We start from the raw sequence: 12,587 nt of genomic DNA on the forward strand, positions 1-12,587 counted from the left end.
AAAAGGAAATACCATACAAGATAGAACATGTATCCTAAGATCTCTAAAACTCGAACTAAAAGTGCCTTGGTCAGCCCGGCTTATGGGTCACACAGATGCACAGTTTCTTTTTCACTTTCTCAACTATGTTTGGAGTTTCCAGCTGGCCCTGGGCACTAAGATGCCAATTTGGGGGCCACCTGGCTGCCCCAATACAACTGCCAGAACTCCTCTCTTGGTCGGAATCTGGGAACAGTACGTGGGGTTGAAGGATGATGTGTTTGGGGTCAAACAAATCTGCTTTCAAATACTCATTTTGCAACTTTACTGATGTGTGGCTTTGGAGAAATGACGTATGCCCCTCCCCCAAACTCAGTTCCCTACTGGGCAAAGTGTACGGGAGGCGCTGTGGTACAGCCAGGAGTCAAGAGCTCAAGTTCTGGGGTTAGACCCACATGGTAGTTCTGGCTCCATGATTTAGAGCCAGCTGACCTGTGAGCTTCAGTTGTCTCTCCTGGTAAATGGGCATAATTGTCCTCATCCCTGGGACTGTCCCGTCACCAAGACTCTATGGGATCACATCCAAGAACTAGGCAGAATAGAAGTGATTAGTAGACTTTGGCTCTTTTTGGCATCCATAACACATTTTGCACAAAGGAAGCACACCATGAAATTTAACCTTTTCTTTCCTCCATGCTATAACCTGACCTGAGCCAACACCCCTGGTCCCAGGTCAAGCTGCGGGGTCTTCATCCCATGCCTCATCTTATCACAGGTGCTCTTCCTACTGGTTGACTCAGAACTTACCCAAACCTACCTCTTTGGAAAGGTCAGCTACTCCCAGAAGGATCAGCTACTCCCAGAAAGGTCAGCTATTTCCACAAAGGCATTTCAGGAAGCTACTGGGCATCATTGTTGAAGGTCTCATTTGTTTGGAACCTCGAAATGCTACTCTCTCTGCCTATTAGGGTGACCGGAGGCAGGGGATTTCAGGACTCTGCACCTGGAAGGAATGGGCATCCCCTGTGATGCTCTGCCGTGATGAGGAATCCAGAGCCCTGGGAATGAGCCAGGCACCCGGTGTTGCCGCCAGGAGGTCACTGCCACTTCCAGAGCCATATCCAGTTAGTCACTGGCTCTTTCCCTCTGCCTGGAAAGTCTGAGGCATTATGATCTGCTATTTTGTTAAAACAAACCCCAAACCTGAAAAAGCTTGTTATGGAGTCTAAAGAGAGAGAACGCAGATGGTTTATTTATTCTAAAATAACCAGTCCCACGTGCTAAGAATTCAGATTCTGAAATTAGGCGAGATTTAATAATTTCTCTCCTTTATCCTCAGCATCAATGGAAGGTTCATTGGTTGCAATCAAGTTCTGCTTTGTTTTTAAAGCACCGCCTAGTGTGCACAGAATGTTTGCAGCCAGCCCCCCGTTTTCTGCCGCTGATGGGGGAGGGTTCGTTCTTGGGCCCCTTAGGAGTCGCATTAGCACCCAGGGGCCAGCCCAGAAGGGAGCTGGTGGTTTCCACCAAGAAGGACAGGAAGGTTCTTTTCCAGCTTCCTAGTTCTTCATGTGAGTCCTCCTGAAACCTCACGTCCAAATTTAGAACTCTGCCATGGCTTCGGAGAGTCAAGATAAAAAGAACTAACATCACAAGAGTAATGAATATATAACTTTTCACTATAGATGGAAATAAACAAGAAAATGATAGCAGATTATTTAAAAAAAAAAAAAAGAGGGAGAGAGAGAGAAAACAACCACAAAATAAACAAGCAAACAAAAGCAGATTGAGAGATATATCTCTGCGAAGGACGGTTGTCTTTATTTTGCAATTCGAAAGCAAATCTGAAGGTAGGAATTTCACCTTACAGAAACAGCATGGACCTCACATGTTTAGTTATTATTTTAAATGCCATATCTTGGAGATTCTGGATAATATTATAAAAATCCGATCATTTACATAATATGAGTTTCTAATGAACCACAAAAATCTGACCTTGTGAGTAATGCCATAAAAGTCCTTTGAGAATTTTAATAAGCATCAAAAATTCGGATTCCATAAAAAGAAGCATTCAATCAGGAGGCAAGGAGGATGGTGACCCACAGGACCGTCTTTCTTTAAAAGTGCTTAGGTTCCAACAGGTTCATATCTATTTTTAGATTCATACCTATTTTTATTATTGGACAGGAATTTTTTATTATAGTAATAAAAATAACCAAGATTTGCTTACAATTTTAATTTCTGAAATTGTACTCACATGGCCATCAAAAGGAACACAAATGGTCAGACCCCTTGGTAACTCTTAACATTTTGTTGAGCAGAAAATGCCATAAAGGACTCGAGACTTCCTTTTAGGGGCAAAGCTGCAGGGGTCTGTGGGATCTTTCAAAGCCTAAGTATACCTAGAAATAAAGCGATACCTTCTGGTCTTCTAGATGTGTGATGAAGAGAAGGGAGAAGTGTGTCCTGGCTGACGAAAGGCATCGAGAGTGAGTGGGAAGGTTCATGCTAAGGCAGCTCGTGATTCCTTGACTTCAGACACTTCTGGGGCTCACTCGTGTCCCCTGAGCGCTAACACCCATAGGGTAAACACTTGACATATCAGGGCAACTCTGCAAAGTGACGGTCTCTTCCCCTGGTGAGAAATACACAGAGATTCCAATGTACATTCTAGCCTTATCAGCATTGATTAGTGCAGGTCTGAAGCCATTTCAGTAGTCTCAACAACTTTCTCTTTGCAGCTCTACCTTCCCTTTTCTCTGATTATAGGTGAGAACCTCACGGTGATCAGAGGCACCACTGTTCTTAAAATCAGGTCACATGGCGCCAGACACCAGTGACACCTTGTTGCTTCTTCCCATCAGAGATTCCTCCTGACCCTTTCCCTCTCAAACACCTACCCACCCCTTCTCCTTCCACTCACTTTGGATTTCTAAGAGAAAATTCCAGCACACTGTCAGGCATTCAGTGAACCCACTCCATGCCCACTCCAAGTGATGCCTATTAAAATCTCACTATTTGCCAGGTCCTGAGGATAATTCCTTTCCTTAAGACAGTCTGGTGGGGGAGACAAGTACTTATACAAATAATTATATTATAATTACAGGTAGGCTTGCCCTGACCTATCCAGCCTTCCCTTGTGGGTGTAGCACTCCCAATGATTGTTTGTCCCAGCATTTCCTGAAGACGGTGATGCCTCAATTGAATCTTACATGGGCAGATCATGACAGGCCTTTTCAACTAACTGATGAGTTTGAACTTCATCTTACAAGTAATGGAGAGGTGAATGGCAGGTCAGATGTTTTGCTGTGGGTTTCCCTGGTGATGGATAATGGATGGGATGGAGGACAAGACCAGATGGATTTGGGTTTGAAGCTTGTTGCTATAACCCAGGGGAGATATGATGTGGGGCTCAGCCAGGGTACTGGTCACAGAGATGGGAAGCAGATTTGAGCTCTCTCTAGGAGGTGAGAACAAAGCATTTGATCACTGGTTTGCCATGTGGGATGAAGCAGGTGGATGAAGGATGATATTAACCTGCTTGTTTGGATGATGATGCCACCTCTTGAGATAGGAACTATAGAGGGGACACAGATGGTGGGGAAGTTTGGGTCAGGCTGACATGCTCATAGATACTGAAAGGAAGCTATCACGAGGCAGCGGTACATATGAGTCTGAAGCTCCAGGACTAAGATGTGGCATTTAAATTTGAAATTACCCTGCTATGTCTATGTTAATGAGATTGCGTGAGCTTAAGGGCCAAGAACCAATCCCAGAGAATGCAGCTATAAAAAGAATGGGCGAAAAAGGAGCCTATGGAAAGGAAAGGAATAAAGAAGAAACAGTTCAGGAAGTAAGCAGGGCCCCAGAAAGAATGTGAGCAAGGGGTGGTCAGCAGTGTCCATGAGGCAGAGGCTCATGGCGGTCACCACCGTCTTAAGGGAAAAAGGACCAGAGACTGGAGTGAGGGGGATGGGGTTAGAGGGGTAAAAAGTGCAGAAAGGGAGACATAAAGTACAGAACCTTTTTTTTTGTGAAATTTGATGAGTCAGAGCTTCCTGTAAAGAAAGGATTGTCAAGTCGTTGAAACATTATTGTCGTTATTTTAAGAATCAGATGGGAATGATTTAAGCAATTTTATAGGCCATGGGAAAGTAGGGGCAGGTTGCAAAGAGAGAGAGAGAGAGAGAGATGGAAAATGTGGAAGAGAGAAGGATTCATTCATTCAGGAGGAGATGAGAGAAGCAAGGGTCTAGACCGCAAGAAGTGGTGTTTGACTTTGAAAAAGAAGAGATGTGTCTCCTTTACCGAAACTGGAGATGGGCCAGGTTTGGTGTGGATGTGGATGAGTTTTACAGCTAGTGGATGAGCAGCCCAAAGCCTTATACCCAAAGGCTTCAATTTTCCCCCAAAGCAGGAGGCCAGGAGAGAATGAAGGGGACAAAGGAGAGGTTGGCCTGTCCACAGGTAAGGCACAAAGGACCTTGATCTAGAGTGCGAATTCTATTCCATGGGAAAGTATTTCTACTCAAGAGAACTTGTGGAGAAAAGTGAAGATGTAGAATAGTTCTAAAGAGAATTGGGTCAGGGAATGAAGACCAGCGGTCAGCACCCAAAGATTGTAGAGCTGGTATCTGTGGTTGAGTCAACCCAGAGCCTCCTCCTTAAGTGGAACCTGGAGATAGTGGGAGCCCTGGGCTTTGTGGACAAGTGCATCAAAAAGATAAAGGAGCAAGAAAATCCAGATTTTACAAATGCTTAAATGGAGGAAGCAAATTAGGAGGTGTCCCTGCTACGTATAACTTCATGCACGCAAACCCTCGTTTTTATTTTGTTTTATTTGTGCTAATCAAGTAGAGCTAAAATTCATTCTCCTAGGAGGTTAGAATTGGAGGGTGGGGAAGGACCTAAAAACTCTGTCGCCTACTCCCCTTCGTAATGCATTCCAGTGCCTCTCCCTCCCCAAAGAATTTTCATCGTAACATCAGACTTCAAAAGAACAATGTTGAAAAATTATATTAGAGAGTTCAAGAACAGAAAGAGAAAGAAAAGAGGGGCCTCCATTTCTTTTTTTCACTGCTTCAACATGCCCCCTGCACTTCCAATTGGACATGCTATTCTCCACTGCCTGGAGGCACGTCAGAAAACCATTAAACAGTTTTGATGTGCTCAGTTAAATGTCTATTGTGCTTCTCTCCAGACACAGCTACACTTTAGTGGCTGGCATACTTAATCTTCTTTCCTGGTGTATCGCCGTGCATGTCTGCACACACAAATCCACAGAAATATATGGCAGAATGTGTATATATTCCACATGGTAGTAAACGTGTGTATTTATAAAATTATTTGAAAACTTGAAAAGAGCACTAGTGCTGTTAAAACCTATCTTCCATAGCCAAAATCAGTTTTGCTTATGAGAAGTTAGACCTGTGTGTCAATTCTAGTGACCGCATTTAGTTCTGTAATTATTGCCGAATTTTGAGATTTTGTTGTTGTTATTCTCTGCTTAAATCTAGGAAGATTCTGAATTTATCATCACAGTGTTCCAAATGGTGTCATTTTAGATTTTGGGGAAAAAATACAAAGATTTGAGGTAGAGGCTTTTCATTTGATTGTCTCCAGTGAGATTGTTACTTCTGGTTGGTCTAATCAAAACCACGCGACTTATTTGAAGCTGTGTTTTTAGTTCTTATAGCTGAAGGCTTGAATAGTGACACAGACACTGAGAAGAATGTGCTTCACTCTGGATAAACCCCAGGGCAGGAGAATAGTGGTCCAGAGTGAGAAAACTTTCCCAGAGAAAGTCGTGTCTTCTCTTATCTGCTTGTCCAGGGTTGGGCATATACCAGTTATTCATAGCCACTTATGACGTCAAATGACATTTAACATGGAAATGTTCAACAGTTGCCTGTGATTTCTTGAGTTATTCACATACTGTCATCTGCTCCTTATTCCTAACAGAACAAAGGTGGAATCTAGCTTTCTAATTGCATTTCTAACCGGTCAAACTGGGCAGAATTCTTGGACCGCCTAATGGTCAAAATTGTACTTTGTTTGGTTCCCCCAAGGTTTCCCACTGCAAGGCAGGTCCAGTGTCCTGCTCAGTTACTTGTTTGCTCAGCGTCTCAGTAAGCACTGGATCTCTATGTGGATGGAATATTCCATATGAACGAAGTACAACAACCCAATCACAGATGCTGGGTCAGCTTCAGAGTCATTCATTTATTTATTCAGTAAATATTTATCGAATATGTTCTATGTATAATGGAGAACAAAATAGAGAAAAGTCTTCCCACATGGATTAATTCTGTCTAGCAGCTCAGTGTTTTCAAAGTTGATGTACACACTCATTGACTGAATACAAGCTCTGTATTTGGTGGGCTGTGACGCCCAAGCAATGCAAAAATAATTCATCATGGTACTTACTTCAAGAAGCTTAAGTTTATAAAGAGCTCCCTCATTTCCCAGTAGGTTTTTTTTTTTTTTTTGTCTCCCAGTACCTCTTCAGAAGGGAAATAACCCATAGTGGTGTATTTGGTGACTAATACAATCTTGCTTTATCTTTTCATTTTCATACCTTCTTACACATCTCTATGGGAGTTGAGAAAGTTCTTATGGGGATTCAGTGATTTAATTTTTTGTTCAGACTAGCATGAACACACATCTGATTATTGAAGTTTGAATTTGGGACTCAATGTTAATTTTGAAGACAGAACTAAAGTGACTCATTATTAGATTAAACTGAATCTAATTAGATCAGCCATCTTTTGACATAAAGAAAGAAAATCCATTTTCTTTAAAATGTGGCAATTTCTAGGAAACTGGCCCCATAATCCTAAATTAAAAGCAGGTTTCCACAAGTTGGATTCATGCCTGCTTTTAGCCTTTGGTATTGTATTTGGTCTGTTTAGTTAGTTAAATAATGGTAACAAAAGCAGACAGGAGAGATGATGTTAAATAAAGGGAAATTTAAGAGAGCAATTATGGCATTAGGTTAGGCCAGAAGGTGAGGGTTGGAAGTAATAAGATATCTTCTTTTTAAACAAAGTTTTATATCTCTGTTTGGCATGACCCTTCCTGGATAAACTGTATATTTTATCCCATTCTCATAAGCAAGAGAAAGTGAACTCTGAGGAGAGCATTGGATAAGACATTCATGGGTTCTAAAATGTCTTGTATGAAGTTGCTATATTTCTTGTTTTAAATGAAGGCATTAAGATTTCAGTGAAATCGAATATTGCAATAAGTGACCCAGATATGGCAAGGTATTAAAAGCTTAGAAATTCACCTTCTATACACCAAATGCATAAATAGTCTTCGAGACTATTCAGTGAATGCCTTAGATGGAAAAAATCACAGAAAAAAAAATCTTAAGGCAAATCAACCCTGGGGGCTCTTTATTTTATTTGAATAGCATAATAATGGAATTCTGTTGGCAGTGCTGGAAGGAGCTGCTTCCAATGGCAAGTAAAATGATTACTCATTGGAGAACTTTTTCGGCACCAAACTTCAACATAAGAAGTGACTACTTTCCAGAATGTTGATTAAGAGTGGTGGTGGGGGGTGGGGAGGGAGAAGACGAGAGCAAGAGGAAGAGGAAAAATGGGGGAAAGAGAGAAGAATGGATGCTTCTCAAAGTTTTCAGGTTGTGTGTCATTTTCTACCCAATCTTTAAATTTAATCTCCCTTGACCCTACACTCCAACCAAAAGATTCTGGCTAAGAGATCTTGATTGATTTTATGCTGGTTTATTCTACACTCTAATTCACCAAATGACCTAGTGTTATCTTATATATCTTGGGTCAGTTAATTATCTTCATCACCAGATTTTTGGCCTCTAGTGATATTTAATGTAGCATCAATTTCCACTATTTACTGATCATAATATAGCTAACTTATTATGTGTCAAAAATTGGGTTAAAGTCTTTATACAGGAATTCTCATTTAAACCTGAAGTATATACTATTACTAATTCCATTTTTAGAGATGAAGATGTGAACTCAGAAAGGTTAAATCATCTGAGCAAGTTCACAAAGTGACTTGTGGGAGGAGTCACAGTGGAAATGTGGACAAACGAACTCCAAGTGTCCTGCCACTCAGCCTCTATGAAATTCTGCCTCTAATATCTCCAGGGTGTTCTGAGAGTTGAATTTCAAGTGATCTCATTCATTCTTCAGGAAAAGCCAGTGAGGGAGCTCAGAAAAATAACTGAGAAATGAAGCAGTAAAGTAAGTTGCCATGGGCCCACACCTAGTATTAGCAATGCTCCTGAGGTCTGGGAAGCAGATTTCATAAGGAGTTGTTTGCTTTAGCTCCTTGAGCTATATTTTGCTGGGCTGAACTTCGGGGTCTTCTATACAGTATTGGTCCCAACTGATATTATGCATCAGAGATGTTGGTTTTTGCCTCCAGCATCTCTGCTCAGGTCAGGACAGATCAAACCAATTTTTGTCATGTCATAACCTACCTCCTCAGAACTTGTCTCCTCCATAGATGAAGTTGTGGCTATCTCCACCCGAAAGGAGTTCCCCCTGGGCTCCATGTCCTCCCAGCCAATTCCACCCATTTTTCAAGACCCGTTGCAGATGTCACTTCCTTCCCAATGGATTTCCTGATTCGCCTCCTCTTCCCTTTTAACTATTTTCTACCTCAATCAGATAATATAAGTTCTCTTTTATCCAGACTCTCACAACATCTTACCTATAACTTTTTTGAAGATTTTCTTAAGAATTCTCTGTGTATGTGGTAAATCTGTTGAAGGCAGGATCTGTGTCTCAGAAATGGGCCATGGTCCCTGTTCCATTTCCCTCCAGTCTCACAGTAAGTAATAAATCTTTGTGCAGTGGAAGAATGAATAGATAAAGTGAAGCAAGAGTGCTTCATGCTCTAGATCTTTCTTTTCTCCCTTGTCGCCATTTCCTGCTCTCTGGATGACTACAAGGACCTCATAGATAGACTGTTTTCCTCTAAGCTATTAGGTTACATATATGCTGGAGCTCCAGGAATGAGATAGGTGTCCTTGAGGAGACCTCCCTCAGCCAGCACCTCCAAGAACTGCTCAGTTGTGGGAAGAGCATTCTCACTTAAGTAGCTTTAACCTCCAGAAATCAGATATTATCTGGGTCATTAAATATTTCATTAACGCCAAGACCAACCCTTGCTCTTATCAGGACAGAACAGAAATATTTGTATGTGGGGGAGATTTCTTTTTTCTCAATTAGGAGCAGAAAACCTTGCTCCACTTATTTTCTTTGAAGGAAGAAACTTTGATTTTTTTTAATTGATAAAAATCTCTCTTTCCTACAAAAAATGAATTTGTTTTGCTCTTTGGCTCCAAAATGTCAAATCTCAACCCCACTCCCATCGATAGACTAACACATGCATTTCTTACTGAAGTGGAAAATACTCAACTCCAGGGAGCTGGCTGTTCTCATCATCAGGGTGCTGGAGCCAACTAGAGTGCTATACCTCAGGTGAACTTACAAACGTGAGTTGATTTGAAGTCATACCTCCACCATGCTGGCATGGAACCTACCTCTCTTTGCCATGTGCTTCCTACTGGCATAGGGCTCAGGAGTTTACAGGAGGCTATTTGCTGTACACATAAAGAAATTAAATCAGGCAACTGAAGAGAGTAAGGAGAGAGTCCTTTCATCTCCAAGAAGTTCAGGTGAAAGCCAACATTCTGACCACAGCGGCCATGCAAAGTCAAGCAACATTTTCCACAGCACTGAAGTTTTCAACTCAGAATACTGCATGGATTTTTAAATCATCAGCATCTTGCCAGTTTGCAGATCCCCACCTGCTATAGCAGCCCTCAATTTGCTTCTGCACCTTCTGAGCTATTTTGTAGTGTAGTAAGGACAGCTGTCTTGCTTGCTCCATTTAGGGAGAGTTGTTCAGCCATGTGACTACTCATTTAGTCATTCATTCAATCAGTAAACATTTGTTGATATAGCAATGCCAGGATCAGAAGGATGATGAGCTGATGTTGGGGACGGATTTGAGAAGGGTAAGTATGGAAGGAGAGGGAGCAGTTAAGTGTCTAACAAGTGGTCCGGTGAGTGTGAACGGTGCTTGGTGGAAGGTGGAAGCAGTGAAAAAGAGGAAGGATAGAAAGGGGGATTTTTATTGCCCAAGGCTACCTCTGCAAAGAGTTGAGAAGTGCCAAACACTTTTTTTTTTTTAGTTTGATGACTGCTTTAGTTTCCTAGGGATGCCAAAACAAATAACCACAAAACCAGGTGACTTAAAACAACAGAAATTTGTTCTCATACAGTTCAGGAGGCTGGAAGTCCTAAATCCAGGTATTGGCAGAGTTGGTTCCTTCTGGACGCTCTGTGGAAGAATCCGTTCCTTGCCCCTGTCCTAGATTTGGGTGTTTTTTTGGCAACCCTTGGCATGCTTTGGCTTGAAGATGGATCCCCCTAGTCTCTGCCTCTGCTGTCAGGTGGTGTTCTTTCTTGTATGCCCCTGGGTCTCTGTGTGTCTGTATCTCTAACATAGTTATCCACACCAGTCAGGTTTAGAGCTACTCTATTCCAGATGACCTAACCTGAATAATTACATCTGCAAAGACCCTATCTCCAAATAATATCACATTCTGAGTTACTCAGTGGACATGAATTTGAGGGATGGGAATACTATTCAACCCAGGATAGATGAGGAAATGAATAGTTATTTATTTATGTCAGTGTTATTTGTAGCCAATACCTTTGTCATTGAACACAGTTCATGTTGTAGTTTTCTGGCCAACATATGGATTTATTTTCCTTCCATCAATTGCACATTCCTGGCTCAATAATCTATGATTCTGGGAAGGTGGGCTCATGTAATACAAGGCATGGCCACCCAAACCTGCCAGCTGTGAGCCGGGCAGCTCCCTCTGGAAAGAAATGTGGATTTGACAAATAATGTGTCTGTCGAACCTTGTATATCATTTTAAACATTCTTTCCTCCTCAAAGATCATAGCCTCCATGCACTTCCTTCCAGAGGTCTTGGACTTTTGAATCAAAACAATGGCTTGTTCACCTTCCTCTGAGAGTAGAAGAACCTCAAGCCTTTAGAACCCAAAGCTCTGTCTACATTCTTGGGGTCTGCAGGGAAATTCCTTTCATTTAAGAGCAAAATCCTATAGATGGCAAAAGAAGACACAGGATAACTCCCATCCCATTCTTTTGTAGCCTGCTTTATTATTACTTAATATGTTATAAACATTTTCTTATATCACTCCATGTTCTTTTATGGAATAATAATGGTTGTATCATAGTTCAATTTTTGGATAACCCATAATATTTTTTACCAATAGCATATTGTTGGACATTTGCTTTCTTTTCAATTTTTTACTATTAAAATGACACTACAATGTTCATAAATCTGATTTCATGTCTCTTCTAATGTCTTTAGGACAATTTCTTAAAAGTTGAATATTGGCATTATAGGATAAAAATATTTTTTAGTTCTCAGAAAACATTGTTAACAGAACATAAATTGTATGGTGGTTAATATATTTGGGTACTTATATCACGTCCACCCTGGTATTAAAATGGTTTCTCAGCCTGGTCTTTGTGATTAGGAAAAGGAAAATCATTTTTGGCAAGTTAAGAAACTGTGGTTTTGAGTCTCCAGCCAGACATGGTTAAACACATGGCAGTTCTTTCCCTACTGGAAAGAAAAGACTACTTGCATAATACCAATTATTCTTACTAAACAGTAGGATGAGGTAAGTGTATACAAGACGGAAACATGTGGATAACATTTTCCTGGAAATGCTCAGGAGTTGATAAAATGAAAGGAAATGTATTTGAAAAGTGTCTTGAGATTTTGGGGGAGGCAAAAATGATTTGGAATTGTCTTAGAAACTGTTTGGGGATGCACAGCCTTAAGTGATCCATCAAGCTACATTTTCAGGTAGGAACAACCAAGTATGGGAAGGATGGCAGACTGTGCTGGATTGATGGCATCTCCACTAGGGATCCACACTGGGCCGTGACCATGCCAGGCTAAGGAAGTGATTGAGCAGAGACCCATGGACACATGGAAGAGTCTGGAACAAATCACACAGAACCACCTAAATGGAGCTCAGAGAACAGGTGAGGGAAATCTTGACTACACATTTAGAGTATGGTGCCAAGAATTGTACTTCTTTAGATTTCAGGTACTTTCTCTTCTTGAATCAATATAATCATTGTGACCTCCGCTGGAATGGGGAGATCCATAGAAACTTGACTTTTAGGAGGCAAGCCTCTAAATCTGGTTACAAGAAAGGGAGGATGTTCCTTGTCCATGCACTCTTCCCTCAAAAAAAAAAAATACAGGAGGATGAATTGGTTCTTTCCTCCTCATTCTCATTAGTCTCTTCTGCCCCATCCCTCCCCCTAGAACATTACTTACCTCCTGATTTACTTTGTCTTAAGTTGGCATCCCAACCAGAAATGGTGTTTGTCTTTAAATGGTTTTATGGGATTGGTAAAACAAAACCAAACATGGCAAAGCAAAACAACTCTCCCTTCAACACACACTGTGTGATGTTAATGCTACTATTTTTGGAAGCCTCAGAAAATTCCATAAAGCCAGGTTACTGGGCAGCTGGAATTTTGTTGGTGAG

The sequence above is a fragment of the Tamandua tetradactyla genome, chromosome 1, assembly GCF_023851605.1.
Source record: "Tamandua tetradactyla isolate mTamTet1 chromosome 1, mTamTet1.pri, whole genome shotgun sequence".
NCBI classification, from domain to species: domain Eukaryota; kingdom Metazoa; phylum Chordata; class Mammalia; order Pilosa; family Myrmecophagidae; genus Tamandua; species Tamandua tetradactyla.